This window comes from Halichoerus grypus, chromosome 11 (assembly GCF_964656455.1).
Source record: "Halichoerus grypus chromosome 11, mHalGry1.hap1.1, whole genome shotgun sequence".
Classification (NCBI taxonomy): domain Eukaryota; kingdom Metazoa; phylum Chordata; class Mammalia; order Carnivora; family Phocidae; genus Halichoerus; species Halichoerus grypus.
Window position 1 is genome coordinate 94,135,101 of NC_135722.1, and position 15,447 is coordinate 94,150,547.

At 39.5% G+C, this 15,447-nt stretch overlaps 1 long non-coding RNA gene across 1 annotated transcript in view; it reads left to right on the plus strand.

Annotated features, from left to right (window-relative positions):
- Positions 1-2,078: 2,078 nt before the first annotated feature.
- The window catches only part of LOC144379460 (uncharacterized), a 55,963-nt gene continuing 42,594 nt past the window's right edge, over positions 2,079-15,447 (plus strand). Inside the window, exon 1 of the long non-coding RNA XR_013442562.1 lies at positions 2,079-2,327. This is a non-coding gene — a long non-coding RNA (uncharacterized LOC144379460). The remainder of the gene's footprint in view (positions 2,328-15,447) is intronic.

A 15,447-nucleotide genomic window follows, 5' to 3' on the forward strand; every position in this document is an offset into this window, starting at 1 on the left:
CAGAGTCCACTCTTCTCCGTCCATACAAGACCACGTAGTGAAAATGTGCCTTTCCTTTTTATAAGGTATCAGAATAAAACTCATGTTCACATAGTTCCTTCGAAACATATTTCAATGTTTGAGAGTCTACACAGTTGGGAAATTCTGTTTTATTTCGATCCCAAATCCCTCATGCTATAGTTTAATCCCATTTTCTGTTGTTCCCTGTGGAGAGAAAGAACAGCTGGTCTCCATTCTCTCTAAACTCAATCCCTTCATGTCCTTAAAGACACCTACCTCCCAGCCTTCTCTTCTCTGGAATAAATAATAACAGTTCCCATCAGGAAAATGTCTCTCTTGGAGTGTGAATATCCGCTGCCATATCACATATATTCATGCTTATCACATAATGTTCATAACCAAAACAAGCCAAGGCCAAGAGCAAAAACAAGCAAATGTATCATTGTTTTCATGAATGAAGTTACAGATTCAATAATAGATGCTGAATACATAGCTGTGAATGATAATCTTCCAATAATTATATGCCAAAATTATCATAATTTCTTTTAGAAAGTATTGGCAATCTGTTGCTTTTGGAGAGGTGAATTAAAAATTCGACGATTGGGTTTCAATTTCTTTTATGCAAGTTCTCCCTGTGCCCTGCAATGGAATATTCCATTCAGCATTCCACAGCAGGAGCCACCATTGCTTTGACAAAAATAGATACAGTATTGGAACATTCAGTCAATGGAGTAATCCAATTGTCTGAACATTCTTTTCTGCTTTGTCATTTACATTTTAATAAATCCCAGAATATGTCAAGCTGTATCGAGTTGTACCAAGTGTAGCTAATAACATGCAGTTACCAGATGCAATGAGGAAATCATAACATGCAAGCCCTGAAATGCATCAACATTTGGTTTGTGTATATTTTTAGGTTCCAACATTTTAAATAGGGATACTCTTAAAAATAAAAAATGGATATTTAGCAAAATCCTTGCTATTATCAACATTCTGTTAGTATATTCGGTTTTCATAAAGGAAGCTGTGGGGAGAGGATGCTGTACTTAATTGATCTAGGAATGCTGGCATCTCGTAACCACAATGATGACACTGTATTGCTAGCAAAATGTGGAATGTTAAATTATCATCTTATGCCCATTTTTCTCCAGGTCGCTGTGTCTCCATTCAGGAGGCTCAGATAATCACATTTTAAAGTCACTTGACATTGCACAATGCCAAGATTTCAGGCAAACCAGTCCTGAAAAAGATTGTGTGTGTGTGTGTGTGTGTGAGATTATTATTACCTTCTATGCATAACTTACCCCGTGCATATATTGACCACCAACTGATTCAACACCTTGAGAAATTTGTTATCCTGGTTTGACTGAGCCCCCTGAATTTCACAACGTGGCAGAACTGTAAGGATAGCGGAGTGAGTCTCAGCGTGTTGGGGATCCCTCGACAGGTGTGTGCTTGGAGAGGGGAGTTCTTCAAGGATGAGACTTTTCTGGGGCGCCTGGGTGGCTCAGTTGGTTAAGCGACTGCCTTCGGCTCAGGTCATGATCCTGGAGTCCCTGGATCGAGTCCCACATCGGGCTCCCTGCTCAGCGGGGGGTCTGCTTCTCCCTCTGACCCTCTTCGCTCTCGTGCTCTCTGTCTCTCATTCTCTCTCTCAAATAAATAAATAAAATCTTTAAAAAAAAAAAAAAGCTTAAAAAAAAAAAAAAAAGGATGAGACTTTTCAGATTAGCTTCTACTGGTAAAAAAAAAAAAAAATCACAGGGACCCTGCATTGGGCTCCGCACTCAGTGCGGAGTCTACATGAGATTCGCGCTCTCCGTCTCCCTCTGCCCCCCACCCCCATTTGTGCTCTCTAAATAAATAAATAAATAAATAAATAAATAAATAAATAAAAATCTTTTAAAAAAATCACAGGAGACATGATGCTGAAATTTAGCTCTGGTTGTACCCTCTGTACGTAGTTACCTAAGTCACTTGAATTAGCACATCACAAAACTCTCACCTGAGGCTTCTTCTCTCAAATTCTGATTATTATCATCATCATTATTATTATTGGGATATTAGCTACCAAAGGACCAGGGTTATTTCTTTTTTTTTTTTTTTAATTTTTTTTAAAGATTATTTATTTATTTGACAGTGAGAGAGACAGCGAGAGAGGGAACAGAAGCAGGGGGAGTGAGAGAGGGAGAAGCAGGCTTCCCGCCCAGCAGGGAGCCTGATGTGGGACTCGATCCCAGGACCCTGAGATCATGACCCAAGCCGAAGGCAGTCGCTTAACCAACTGAGCCACCCGGGCGCCCCCCAGGGTTATTTCTTGACATCAGGTAAATCTGACTAGTGTCAAACTTGTAATAAACTCAAGGATTAAAAAGACCCTTCTGCTTTTTGCTGATGCATAGAACAGTTTCAGTGCTTGCCACAGAGATTGCGAGAGGTATACCACTATTACTACATGGGGTCAAGTATGGCGTAGAGGAGAATGATATCATAGCTCAGAGCAGTGCAATGAAGAAAAAGAAAATGTGCTGGCGTTGTAATGCACAAGTGAGTTAATCAGCATTTCATGATTCCCAAAGTTATCTCCTACTCTGCCCACAGTATAGTAACTGATAGCTTTAGTGGAAAAGTATGACCTAGCCAATAGCAGAATGGTCACAATATCTTGAAGACCTCTAGAAAAGGATCTTTTACAACTTCCCCATTCACTTAGACTATGACCAAACACTTGCTCTCTCTCATAAAGTACTATCATAACAATAGAATAATGGGTTATGGCTTTGGATAACACTCCATGAACTTGAATTTATTAACTAATGATCTCAATCAACGTTAGGGAGAATTTTAGAAGGCATGCCAGATAGTGAAGGTCAAAAGGCACAGCTGACAGGTTTATTTTCATGAATAAAGTTTCCATGTTCTAGATCTAACTCTATCAATAATTATTGCCTTTAAAATTTCTGTGGATGAGTTGGCTCTTCTGTAAAATGAGCAATATGGTAATTGACTTATTCTTGCTTTACAAAGATCTTGAATGTAAATGTAGCAAAATGTTTTAAGAAGTCCTTTCTACTTTTAATATTATCTCCTTGTCTTTATCTTGTGACATTTTAATTATAATGTGTCTTGGTGAGGGTCACTTTTGTTTCATCTTCTTTGGAGCTCTCTGGGCTTCCTGGATTTGGATGTTGGTTTCCTTCTCCAGGTTAGGGACACTGTCAGCTATTATTTCTTCAAACACGATTTCTGCCCCTTTCTCCTCTTCTTCTCCTTCTGGAACCCCTCTAATGTGACTATTAGTCCATTTGATGTTGTCCCATTGGACCCTTAAGGTATCTTCACTTTTTTTCATTCTTTTTTCTCTTTGCTGCTCTGATTGGGTAAGTTCCACTGCCTTGTCTTTGAGTTGATGATTCTTTCTTCTACTTTCTCCAGTCTGTTATCAAACCCCCCTCGTCAGTTCAGTTATGTATTTTCAGCTCTGTAATTTCTATTTGGTACTTCCTTATATTTTTCATCTCTGTTGAAGTTTTCATTGTGTTTATGCATTCTTCTTTTCAGTTCGGTGGACATCTTTATGACCAATACTTTGAACTCTTTATTGGGTAAATTGCTTATCTCCATTTCATTAAGGTTTTTTTCTGAGATTCTTTCATTTAAAACACATTTCTGTTTCTTTATTTTGCTTGACTCCCTGTGCTGTTTTCTCTGCAGTAGATGAAACAACCACCTCCCAGTCTTGAAGGAGTGGCTTCACGTAGGAGGTGAACCTTGTTGTTCAACCCTGCCCAAGCTCTTTGTTGACTCTCAAAATTTTGTGCTTGTCCAGTAGCCTATTATATTTTTAATAGCTCCAGAGGCCTCCTTTACAAAAAGACTGCTGGGAGACGGGTGGTGTGCCCCAGTCTGCTGTCTGCACAGTGCCCGGGGATGGCATTCTGCCAAGAACCATCTCTGACTGCCACAGTCCCGTGGGACCTAAGAATGCAAATCCTCTTGGCCATCAGAGCCAGGCAATCAAGATTACATCCCATTGGCTTTTAACTACCCAGGTTAATAGAGAAAAGCAGGGATGCAGATGTTATAAAAATTTAATATAGTTTATAGGATGCACTTTTGATTTTGCTTTGGCTAAATTTCCTTTGGATTCTAGATATATAGACTTTCAGTGATAAAGAAGCAAAAGTACCATCTAGGCCATGTTTTGCTTAAATTATCTCTGCTAGCCTATAATGGACTACTTTGTGGATTAGCAATTCCACCTGTGAACAACTCAGATCATTTAAGTACTTTTTCCTTATACTGAATCACAGGAGACTCTTCCATCATTCTTGGTACTACCCATGGATCACAGATTGTAAATCTGATTCTCTTCTACTATCTTCTTCTACAGGTACCTAAAGGAAGAAATCCTATGCTTTCCAGAATCTACGTTTCTCTAGGCTATATGGCCCTTGCATCTTCCTATACCCCTCCCACCCCCTGAAATAGTGGCACTATTTCAAATACCTTCATTGTTCTTATTAGTCTCCACACTCCCATTTGTCTATTTGCCTTTTAAAATGTGCCACTCAGAATTGAATGCAATTTTCTAGATGTGTACTGATGAGTGGAGAGCAAAATGTGATGATCACTTTTTAAAAGATTTTATTTATTTATTTTTCAGAGAGAGAGAGAGGACAAGTAGGGGGAGCGGCAGGCAGAGGGAGAAACAGGTTCCCCACTGAGCAAGGAGCCCAATGCGAGATTTGATCCCAGGACCTTGGGATCATGACCTGAGCCAAAGGCAGACGCTTAACCGACTGAGCCACCCAGACATCCCTGATGATCACTTTTTAAAAAGGATTTTTTTCTAAGTACTAGATTTCTATGAATAAAACCTCATATTAATCTTCCTGGCAACCATTTAGCAGTGTTGACCCATATCATCTTATTCTCTATTAAAACACTTATGTCTATTTTATACATGCCGCTCTCAAACACCATTTTTCTCATCCTTAGATGCAGCCCATTATTCTGTCTCCTAGTATCCTTTTTTGCTCTCAATTAAGATATCTGATATATCAGATATTTCTCTCAAAGTCATCTTACTCACATATTTGACTCAAACTTTCCCAAAGGAGATCTTGGGAAGCCTTGTAGAGTGACTTGTGGAAGTTAGGATTCTAAATGTCATCTCCCAAAACTATCAGTCTAATAACTCTCAAAGAAAGAAGCAGAGTTAATCTGGCACATTTTAAGCATTTTTTTTGTTTGGTGTCACATTTATATTATTACATTTAGATGTTTTTCTTAACAACTACTGATGCTGGGGAGCAGCCATCTAGATGAATGATGAATAACAAGGGTTTAGGATCAATATTTTGCATCAGGTAATCAAGAGAGGGACGTTTCATATGTGAAGAATTGAGATCACTAATGCATGTGTTGATGTTTTAAATAACTGGATTTTCTTATTTCTTGCTCTGTTTAGATTGATAAATAACCTTCTTTGAAAGAGGAGCTTCCCCATAAAAAGAATTGGAAATCTTTTGTCTGTAGTACATAAAGATATTAATATGTCCACTCATCTTATCACTTATCTATCCCACATAAAATAAAATAAAAGTAAATGTGTCCCAAAAAAGGACTTGTTTCCTCACTATAGTAACAATTCTCTGCAAGAGGAGAGGGAGTTATATAAGGTGAGTATGGTCTGGCACTTACTCAGGAGTTTGGTTACCAAAGTGCCTAAAGATACGTAACAAGGCATTTCAACTCAATTCAAATTGTTAAAATGAATTGAAATTCATGATAAAACAGTTCCATAGTCTGGTCCCAGAGAACAAAATTCTTAGCAAGGCTCCAGTGTACTGTGCTGTCGGATGGTAGTGTTATCCAGAAACACTAAAAGTCCTCTTTTCATTCTTTTTCTCATTCCTTCTGTGCTGAGACTGGCAATTCTTTCTCTGTACCCCATTTTCTCTTGCTCTTTCCTTTTTTTCTCTTCCCTTCCTTCCTCTTCCATCTCTTCTCTCTTTCTTTTTCTTTCCTGTTTTTGTTGTTGTTGTTGTTGTTATTGTTGTGGGCATTTCTCTCTTTCTCTTTCTCAAACTGATTTTCTGAAAAGTTATGGCTCTTTCCACTAATTATAAACTATTTAAGAGCCAATGCTACTTGAGTTTTGTGTGTGCGTGTGGCTTTATTTCTCATGCTACTGTTCTCTTGGGACTTCATTTTTGAATAAACCTATGTTAAAACTCCATCTGAGGATACCATCACATATAGTTATAGGCTATATGGCCCTGGCACCTTCCTACACCTCCAAACATTCCTTGAAAGAAAAAAAAAGAGAGAGAGAGAGAAAGGAACCCTTTCCAGATGGCTTCTGTGCTATCTTTCCCCCAAGTTACTTCCTCATGTTCATCCGTCACTATTTGGTAGCTTTGACCAGGGGAAGATTCAACAGTCAAGGATCCACTCCTCCCTTCTTTTCTGTTCCCATGGCTAACACCACTCATTTTCATTGCTCTCCTTGAGACCACCACTCCTACTCTCTAAATGGTTCTTACCCTGGAATGTGCATCAGAATCATCTTGGAGAGTTGTTGAACCACAGATTGCTGGGTCCCTTCGCCAGAGTTTCTGACTATGTAGGTCTGGGGTAGAGACCTAGTATTTGCATTTCTATTAAGTTCTCAGGTGATGCTGCTGCTATTGGTCGTGGGACCACACTTTGAGAACCACTGCTCTAATCCTGAACCATTATTTCACTCTCCTTTGACCATTTCTCCAATGGGATAAATATAAATATCAGTTCCTTTAATCTTCCTTAGTAACATCTATTTCTAGAACTTTTAATTATTGAGTGGCTTTTCTTTAATCTATTTCTAAATTCATATTTTGCTGGATGGCTAGAACTGAATGCAGACTTTAGCTGATTCTGACATAATAAAAACAACAATCCCTTGTATTTCTATGATGGATTTCTCCCAAAGGATTAGAGCTGTACTTTCTTATCTGTTATCTTGTTTGTCTCCATAATATCCATGTGCTATTATCTCATTTTGGTAAAGGAGACATTTGAGGGAACAAATATTGGGCAATTACTGTGAAGTTATGCAGGACAAGACTCAAACTTACCTTTCCTGACTTCTAGGTCATGGTTCTATTTGAATCCTTGAAGGATTTGTTTAATTTCTAAAATCTAAAGTCTACTTCAAATCGTTGGAATCAAGATGAACTATTTGATCTATTAATACACTGTCAAAAAATTAGAAAATTGCTTAATTTTGAGTAAAAGTTGTCATTGGCTCTTCATATACAAACTAAGCCTAATTTATTTATTTTTATTTTTATTTTTTTAAAGATTTTATTTATTTATATGACACAGAGATAGAGTCAGAAAGAGAAGGAACACAAGCAGGGGGAGTGGGAGAGGGAGAAGCAGGCTTCCCGCCAAGCAGGGTGCCCGATGCAGGGCTAGATCCCAGGACCCCGGGACCATGACCTGAGCCTAAGGCAGACGCTTGATGACTGAGCCACCCAGGTACCCCCAAACTAAGCCTAATTTAAAGCGTTCCACTCAACACAAGCAGTTAAAACTCTTTGACCTGGAATTTTATTTCTATGTTCATAAATAATATCTTTTAACTGTGAACCCACCTTTGGCTTTCAGTTCACTTAATTTACTAATTTTGGCATAGTGTGTCACCCAGTGTTTCCTGTTGTAGTAAAATAGCCTTCTACCTGGTTCTACAAATTGGTTATGACATTGTGTCATTGTTACAATCTTGCTATTCACAAGATAATTAGGAATTTCTACATTTGTCATTTATCTTGTACTGCATGTTCTATGTACTGCATGTTTCCAAAAATAAAAGTGAGGAAGAGATTAGAGGGAAAGCAGTTTCTCAACATACCAATTTTATTATTTACATTATCTCAAAGTCTTTTTGCTCCTTAAGCCCCATGGTCCTCTCTCTGCTCTTCTTACATCCTTTCCTGTCTTCCCATCATGACAAAGAAAATGAAGAGTCTGACAGTTTATGAAACAATAAAGCTAGATTAGATGGGTTTTTAAGGGTCCTATTGTTTGCCCCTAAACCATTGTGGCAAAAGTGAAAGACTCCAACTGTTCGTCTGACACACAAATTGCCATCAGCAAGGTATTAGAAGGAATTTCATTTATTACCACCAAGGAAATAAATAACACCAATGGACTGAGTGTCTTTCATCTCAATTAGACTAACCAAATCAATTCAAATCATTAGAATACATTATATCCAATTATATATAAATCTGCCTTGTAAATAGCCACTTACCTGCTTGCCCAGAGCAATGTAATGCCTTATGCTAAACCAACAGTTAAAAAAAATTATAGAATTGACTGGCAAAATATTTTAATGGGTTGCTACATATTTTGTACTTAATTCATTCAATAAACATTAATTGAGGACCTACTACATTTTGGGAATATAAGGATGAATAATCATGATCCTGGTCCTCGAAGTGCTCACCTAGTAAGGGGAAATAGACATGTAAAGAAATTGTTGTCATTTTCTGGCTTTAAACTGCATTCAATTCCAGGAAAATTAATGGTGTGAGTTCCTGCCTGATTTATGCATGAGAAAAAAAAAGATGAAGAGACTGGTGAAAATATCCAAAGGAAAGGACAAGATGAAAATTTGCATAAAAGTTCATGTCCAATGACTTTCTCTAGTAAATGCAGGTTTTGGGTTAAGCAAAATATAATGGAGAAGATTGGTCTGTGCAGGAATGGTGAACATTGTATTCTAAAGCCAAATAGAAATGCTTTTGGGGGGATGGGGTAATTGGGTGATGAGCATTAAGGAAGGCCTGTGATGTGATGAGCACTGGGTGTTATACACAACTGATGAATCGTTGAACACTACATCTTAAACTAATGATGTACTATATGTTGGCTAATTGAATTTAAAAAAATAAATAAATTCTTAAAAAAAGAAAAGAAATGCTTTTTAGATTATCTAGAATGTTGCGATCCCATTCTGTCTGTTCTTATGGATAATTAAGTTAAGTACATTAAAAACATTTGCAGGGGAATCACTAGCAATGGGGAAACATATTTATTCTTCGAATTATGTTTCTATTTCAAGACATCTACTTAGGTAATAATATATCCTTTCCTCTGTATATCAAGATGATTTGCCTGATTCACGCATCGCTGAACACATACGTCAATGATGCACATGGGTCCACCCACACTTTCTTTAAACAATGCTCTCATCTCCTTTAAACAATGGCATTTGCCAGCTGGACCTAGGCTGAACTATCTGAGATCATGGTTCTGGTGAGGACCGACAAGAGTTTGTGGAATAAACCTAACTGGTTTACTTAGAGATTGAACTTCGAAACTTATGAATACCTAGTCCAAATCCAGCTGATCATAGAGCCATGTAATGAATGAGAAGCTTATCTTCTCAGTGCTAACTTTTCAATAACTTCTTTAAAAAGGGACAACCCCAGCACAACACATTAATTGAGATGAAATGCTGATTTTGAATGCCCCAAGGTGCATCGCAGAGACCTCCTTCAGACATTTAAGAGAGAAGAGCTTCTACCGCCTGTGGGGGTCAAATCTATTCCACGGGCAGCCAGGGGGGCCCAGAAAGGAAATGAAAAAAATGCTAGTGCTGAGAAAAAACTTCTGGGTGGCTTTTGAACCCAAAACGAAAGCCCATACAATAAAACAAACCACCTTTTCCCAAAGTCACTCCTTTTTGCCTTTTTAAACATGTTTCCGTTTCCAGCCCTACTCATCATCTTACATATTCTCTGAAAATTTTGCAATGATTATAGTCTTTTTATGAGCTAATAACCATGAGTAAGTAATCCACCTTTCCAACTGTTTGTTTGTTTGTTTGTTTATAAAGTTCCGGTACCAAGAGCTTTTCAAGGTTTGTTATCAGGCTCTGAAAATTGGCATTTCTTGTGTGTGGGACCAGTTTGGGATCAAGTCGTTGTCGAGTTCTGATTGGTCAATTTGCTTATGGTCTGATTGCTAGTCAGTGTTGCCCATTCACAAAAGCATGGGATGAGTTAATCATGCTTGCAGTGAGGAAGTCTTGCATGCTTTTTATTTTGTGTGTAGCTTATAATCACTTTTTCTTGCATCTGGCTAAATACCCAACCGCGTGCAGTTCTATGCATGCTAAGGAGAAAATGCTCCAAATATGTGCACATGTTTATTTTTATTGTCTAATTGATGCACGTGACCCTTTTATGAATGAAGTATTTGCATATATGGTGACTTTGTATGAGACCAAGAGCTGTTTATTGGGAGCCAACAGGGGCTCTAGTAGAACAGAGAGCCTGGTTGAGCAGCCTCCCTTGTGAAGTTGGATGGGATTTTCTCCAGCGTTATCCCAATTAGTAGTGCCTGCACCCAACCCTTAGCTTTGTCACACATCTCCTCTCTTCAGGGCCTCAGGTTCAGCTCTCTGTACCCATTAAAAAAAATAACTGACATATTAATGCTTCTTTAAGATATTATTTAATAAGGTAGGCTCCTCCCCTGGGTATTAGTGCTTTAATAAAGGAGCCTCCAACCCTGACTTAACATCTCAGAGAAGCGTTCTCCCATGGTAGGTTTTCTGACACCCAGGCAGTCTTGTGGGTGAAGGAGGGAATGAGGCAGGCTAAATCACTTGTCTTCACTTGCCTGAGAACAACTGCTGAGCAGACAAAGCTTATTTTTTGTACCCAGGGTTTCTACTTTCCACACTCTTTGTTCTCAGCAATCTGAAGACTCGGCTTCTTCCATCTTCCTTCAGATTCAAAGCCACTGAAGTTTAAATAGTGCTGTCCCCAGAAATGGGTCTCTTCCCTCGCAGTAGGCATTTCCAGCATTGGGTCAGAAGAGCTAGACAAGTTCATGAAGCCCATGCAGGGAGGTAGAGAAAATATGCTACTTGTTTGGAATGTACAGGATGCCTCTCAGAGCCCAAGGGCACTGTTCTGATCCCAAAAATTCCCTGTGAATACTGAATCGTTAATGCAGTGTCTCAGAGTTCTCGATGCACCTTCTCCCTTTGCTCTCTCAATTCTTAAGAACTTTGGCCGCGGGCATGGACCACAGAGGTTATCCAGACCACTCCACCTGCCTTCTCCCACTTTTCCAGGCACAACTTTTGGCTATCCCATTTATTTTCCTAGTTCAGCTGGAAGTGTGTTTATAAATAAATATCCAGTCAGATTCAGAGGCACAGAAAAACCACCATGAGCCCCTCACATTTAAGTCCATCCAGCCCTTACTCTTCTTTGTTTCTGTCACTTCACACATCCAGAAGGGTGAAACATCATATTGGGCCAGGACCTAGACACAAACACGTGTATTCTCATGAAGGGCCAAGTTAGGAGAGCCTTTAGTCAAACTCTTTCCTTAAATTCTAAATGCAAAATGTTTAACTGCAAACCAAAAATACTTGTAGGTTAAAGATTTATGGAATTTATTGGAGACATTAGGATAGAAATTGATGGTATACTCATCATTTCCTCCTTTTTGCATTGTGTTTATTTCTCTATGTATTCAGGTTTATTATTTATTCATTGAGCTACTTTTTTCCCTCTCATGTACTTCCCTGGACCATCCTTCTTACTGTCTGCCTACTTTGTTTGCAACATACACTCAAAATTATTAGCAGTGATGCTAGACCACTTGCTATCCTCACACAGGCTGGAAACATCTGATTGCAGGGTAGAAATGCCTTTAAATGGCCATTCTATTGAGTCCCCTGCTGTCAAGTCACTACTCTGTCCATGATCAACTGCTATCATCATTCAAATCTGAATAGAAACATCGATTCCTCAAGGAAGGCTTTCCTGACCTCTCCCCAATTAGATCCTGTCCCTTTGTTTGTGTTCTCATAACTGGCTATAATGTTTTTCTTTATAGCATTCATGGTTTGTAATTATATCTTTGGGCAGTGATTTGGTAATGCATGTCCCTTCCATAGGACTGAGCCTCGCAGAGGAGAGATGTGTATGTTTCACTCACCACGGCATACCTCTTTGTTCAATGCCTAGCCCATAATAGGTATTGATAAATGTTAATTCATAGTTATTATTGTTATTATAATGAATACTAACGTCTATATAGATCAGCCTTGGAAAACAAAACCTGGCTATAGGTGAGGGATTTATAAATTTACCTGCCTTTGCCATCAATCATTCATTCATCCATCCATTCATTCACTCAGTACAGTTATCAAACAAATAACACAAACATATGTTGCTTGACCACTATGTTTAAGCTCCTTTTCAAGCAAATGAGGCTGAAACAGTTAAAACTCTGCCCATTGAATGAACCTGTACTTTTTCAGGAGAGAAAGGAAGATACAGAAATGATTCTAGGGGCCACCTGGGTGGCTCAGATGGTTAAGTGTCTGCCTTCGGCCCAGGTCATGGTCTTGGGATCGAGCTCTGAGTCAGGCTCCTTGCTCAGTGGGTAGTCTGCTTCTCCCTCTCCCACTCCCCCTGCTTCTGCTCTCTCTCACTCTCTGTCAAATAAATAAAATCTTTTAAAAAATAGAGATGATTCTAATACAGACTAGGAACTACTCAACGCCCAAGAGCTAAAGAACAGTCACAACATAAGGCATACGGACAGCTTCATAAAGGACATTGCCTTTAGCTGAGACTCGAAGGTCATGGGTAACTTGGACAGGTAGATGGAAAGGAGTAGTGTTTTAGATGGAGAGAAGGATGAGACCAAAGTTTCTGTCTTTATCCCTTGAATGCCATGTGCATGTATAGGAAACAGCCAGTATCTTAGTGATTTTGAAAGAGAGATAAAGCAGAAAGTGGATTTTGAAAGAAAATCCTGGAAGAACTTGTATGCTTATCACAGGAGCTTAGATTTTTATTCTTAGGCCAGTGGAAGTGACTGGAGGCCTATGAGTATGATGATCTCATCTGAATGGTGTGCTTGGAAGATTAATTTGGCATCAGTGTGTCTCATGGTTAAGTTGACTGTTGTGCTGATCTGAGTGACATCATCTTCAATGCTTGGGTCCCTATCCCTGCATCTCAGTTTCTGGGGGGCCTGAGCTTGAACCCCTGCTGCCTTGGCCTGGGGTCAGCTGCTAAGCTTCCCTGGTACTAAACTGCCTGCAGTCTGAAACTCTGCTTATCACCTGCAGGTGCTCAATTGACTCACTTAGCTTTGGTCTCTTAATAGGTGGACTTCTTGTGACATATCTTTTGAGCCAGGTCTTCTTACGTCCATTTTCAGATGGGGAACCCAGGGCTTATGAATCAGTGGCAGAACTGATTTTCCAACCCATGTTTTCTGATCCCTGGTCTGTAGCTCTTTCCTAAGTTCATAATCTTTCTTAACCTTAATAAAAAGAATGAGTCCGAATCAAACCACAACAGCTAAAATTTATTGAAATTTTATTTCACCTTCTATGTGCAGGCCCTGTTCTAAGTGCTTTCATATGTATTGAATCATTTAATGACCACAAAAATTTTGTAGGTAGATACCATCGTTCTTTAATAAAATAATTTAAGTGACGTACCTAGTTAGGAAGCTACTAAGCGAAGAGTCTGGACAGAAACCCTGACAGTCTGACTCTTGAACCTGTGCTTTACTGCTGTGTTACCGCCTCCAAAGTTAAGAGACATACACACAACGTGAAAGTACCTGATCATCGTCCCATATACAGTAGATGCTCAATAAATGTTGCTGAACGTCAGTGCACTCTTTGAACTCAGCTAATGCTGTGTGCATCTCACTTGTGCCAAGTTTGTGGTCTGTGATTTATTCTCCAGATGCTCCTACACAGGTGGTCAACCTGAGATTAATGGTCATGCTGCTGTGCATTTATGTTGGTCCATCATCTGCTGCCAACCCTGGCGGTCTATCCTCGCTTCCCAACCCAGTCTTCCCAATCGAATTCCACGTTCCTTGTTGTCGTGAATTGTAGATGGCATCTGCTCTTCTGCTCTTGCAACAGACATGGTCTTTGGAATAGATCCACATAACCAGTTTCTGGGGAATGAAACTTTTAGGAACCTATACCTCTTTTATCCACATTATATGGCTTCCAACAATTACCAGGAAAGACCTTTTGAAATGGCCAGTGATTCGCTTAAAAAATTCAACAGAAGGCATTGAAATAAAAAGAAAACTAGTAGCTATTGTATATCTACTATATTATGCCAAGAACTTTGCATTTTTACACACATATCTTATCTATTTTTAAAGATTTTATTTAATTATTTGTCAGAGAGAGAGAGAGCACAAGCAGGGGGAGTGGCAGGCAGAAGGAGAAGCAGGCTCCCCGCTGAGCAAGGAGCCCAGTGCAGGACTCGATCCCAGGACTCTGGGATCATGTCCTGAGCCGAAAGCAAGACGCTTAACCGACTGAGCCACCCAGGTGTCCCGACACACCTGTGTTATTTAGCAATCACAATTATATGAAGAGTTATCTCGTTTCACAGACAAGAAAGTTCAAAAAGCAAAGATGCCCATAGTCACAATGAGTAAGCTGTAGAGCTATAGTAAAAACATGTGTGTCTGACTGCAAACTCATTTGATTAACAAACATGTATTAAGTGCCTACTATGAGCTGAACACTCAGGCCAGGGAGATGTGTTAAGTCAGCAAGATAGATATGATCCCTGTCTGTAGGGAGCTCTCAATCCTATGAAGAGGTACCTCAATAAATAACAGCATGATGTGTGATAAATACTACGTTTCCTTCCTCGTATTCCATAGGGGGCAAAAGTGCAAGCCTTACCTTTAAAAAAATGTATGGCACATTTAATAAAGCAATTATTTTCTCAGCTCAAATGTCCATTCCTCACGTTTTGACTCTAAATTACTAAGGAGTTCGTTTGAACAACGGAGGGTCTTAAGGGTTTCTAAAAGCACCATGATATCGACTGTTGGAAATTTTAAAACTATGAACAGGTATAGTCCCAGGACGACAGAAGCTTCAACAGAAGGTCGATGATAGCGGGTAAAGTAGATGCTAGAAAATTTTAGGCAAAGCTTGCAAAGAGGATCAGTTTCAATACACTAGGTTCCCTTTGCACGGATGCTCAGGGAGAGCCGACTAGCATGGAACGGTGCCTTGGTGATGGCAGCGTCAGGCTGTGGGCCTGGAGAGGGGTTTGTGCCCTGGTCCTGTTTACAATTTGTCTGAGGCTTCTTGAGCTCAGCCCAGCCAGATGGACTCTTCCTCTCAAATATCAGACCTGATCTTTTCAAATAAAACAGTACAAAGCACATTAAAAGCTTTGATCTGACTGTTTACTTTGCATTTGTGTGTGTTGGGGGAAATGGGGACAAAGGAAGGATTTATTAGGTCTTACTGTGGGTGGCCACGCAGCCACTGCGCATGTCAGGGAAAACTGGGCGTGCTCCGAGCGGACTCATCCTGGGTACACGTCAGCGCTCAGACAACCCGATGCTCCGGCTAGA